The following is a 2,234-nucleotide window of genomic DNA, read 5'->3' as shown; positions in this document are numbered from 1 at the left end:
CAGCCAGCCAAGAAAGAACACTCGAGAGTCTGGGAAGGACATGAAATACCTGACCAAAGCGAGTGGGAGGTGGGAGGAACTGAGGCAGGAATGCTGCACGCGCCGCTTTTGTCGTTTGCACCTGGAACTTTGCCTGTTCTCGAAAAGCGGGCAAATGAACTGAATTATACAGACTTTTCCCTGTTGACGGCGGAGTTTACTCCACGCGACCCCGACATTTCCTAGTGAGGGTTCCCTGAGGACTTTGCTGGGCGCGCTGCTCCTTGGCTTTCTCTGCGGTTCCTGGTCTGGCCCAGAGCTCGGACCCTCTTCTGCCTGTTCGAAAAGCGTGGTCGTCCTAGGAATTGCTGGGGTCTTTTAGTTTTGGAGAGAGCCCGGGATGGAAGAGGCGAGGAGAAAAGAAATGTGAACAGGAAAACTCAGCTCTAGTGTTTAAGGAAGATGGAAAAATCGAGAGCACTGTACCCCAGAGCAACTCAACTACATCGTTGCTACTCTGGAGATGGCCAGATCCAGTAGGAGACAGTGAAACATTTTCCTAAAATGTATCTTCCTGATCGCGCGCTGGCTCCCGATGGATGTGAACGGATTCTACTTTCACATTCCCTTGCAAATCATGCCATTCTATTACTTTTTATACAACATTTTACTGTGGCACGTTACTTCAGGGGTAAAAATATTCCCTGTTGACAAAACACAAATGGGAATATTGGTGTCTCCAAAGTCTCACCTGTAAACAAGACACAGGGCTGCGTCTCCTTTGTGTATTTTATACAGTTTCACAGAGGAGAAAGTGACAAGTTCTTCATCTACTTCCAACTACGAACACTACAGTTTTAATGAAGGGAACATACATATATATCACAGAAAGTTAGTGCTTTAATATTTTTACACTTATTCAGACTCGTAAAAAAATTATTCTCCTTGAATCTGTCAAATAGAAATCCATATTTTGTAAAAATAATTTTTATGTAGTTACTAGACCCCTGCTCACTATCACTCTTACTTATTGCCACTGTTTGTTAAATTTAGATGAAAAGTGGAAATGTATTGAAGATTCTACTTTTAATAATGCACCTTAAATAATCATAAAAGCACCTTTTGTAAGCCACACACTTATTCAAAACTAATGGTCTTTTTGCTAATTTTCACCAAATTCTTCTTATTCCAGCCATAAGAAGTTTTCATCCACAAACGCATGAATTGATGGGAGAAAATATTCCCTGCCCTTTCACTAAAAAATGTCTTACCAATGCAATTCTACTTTACATATGTAACAACTTCCTTATCAAAATTAGCTATTAATATTTTTACTGAGTGCTCTTACTAAATGTGAAGGTAATTCAAGTCCGAGAAAAAAAAAACACTTAAACACAGATTTATAGTCACTGGAAATAACTGAAATTTGGATTCCAGTTAATGTAAATAAATACTTTCTATTGCATAGTGACATGATTGGGTAATTGAGCATAAAAATACATAGTATTAGGATAAAATTCTGTGATAGAAACGGAATGAGAATATGTTTTGAGAGAAAACGTATTCTCGAAATATTTTCAACTGTAAAAGCTCAGTAAGAAGGGCTTTTCGACGGAGGATGAGGGGTGGGGGGGAAGAGGAAGGAAAGGGGGAGAGGAGGGAGACGGGGAGGAGAGCTGTAAGGCCCAAACTGAGATCTGAGGAACGTGTAGAGAATGAAGACAGGGGAAGTGAGGGCACAGGTGGGGACTAGAGTGTTGCCGGTGAAGAATGAGAAGATTATGGAGATTGGGGAGAATAGAAAAAATTTTATCTTGACTGGAAGGCAATGCGAGTACTGAGGAAGGATGACAATTAAGGCTGGAGACATGAGCAGGTTAAAAGATTATCAAAGTGTGAAAGGCTCCGAGGAGAAAGAGGGAAAGAACTGGTTCTGTGTGAAAATTCTCTTAAAATGACTGCACTTTGAAGAATGGTACTGTACAGAAAGATGAAAAGGTAAGGCTTTGCCAAAAGCAAGACTTTTAAAAAGTATTCAAAAGCACCCCTCCACCGTGGGACGAGGTGGCCGAGTGGTTAAGGTGATGGACTGCTAATCCATTGTGCTCTGCACGCGTGGGTTCGAATCCCATCCTCGTCGACTTTTCTAGTGGTGGGGATTGTGCCATTTGCTCTTTTACCTTCTATCTTGACAAAAGAATTGTGCATTGCACGTGTCCTTCCCAGACTCTCGAGTGTTCTTTCTTGGCTGGCTG

The 2,234-nt window shown here is 41.6% G+C and overlaps 1 non-coding gene across 1 annotated transcript; it reads left to right on the top strand.

Annotated features, from left to right (window-relative positions):
- The first annotated feature begins 2,037 nt into the window (after nt 1-2,037).
- Nucleotides 2,038-2,119, top strand: TRNAS-GCU (transfer RNA serine (anticodon GCU)). Its single transcript has one exon. It is a non-coding gene; the product is annotated as a tRNA-Ser (tRNA).
- The last annotated feature ends 115 nt before the right edge of the window (nt 2,120-2,234 follow it).

The sequence above is a fragment of the Neophocaena asiaeorientalis genome, unplaced genomic scaffold, assembly GCF_003031525.2.
Source record: "Neophocaena asiaeorientalis asiaeorientalis breed wild unplaced genomic scaffold, Neophocaena_asiaeorientalis_V1.1 scaffold4952, whole genome shotgun sequence".
Taxonomy (NCBI): domain Eukaryota; kingdom Metazoa; phylum Chordata; class Mammalia; order Artiodactyla; family Phocoenidae; genus Neophocaena; species Neophocaena asiaeorientalis.
Note: the sequence above shows the minus strand (reverse complement) of the source record. Positions and strands in the feature narration are given on the sequence as shown.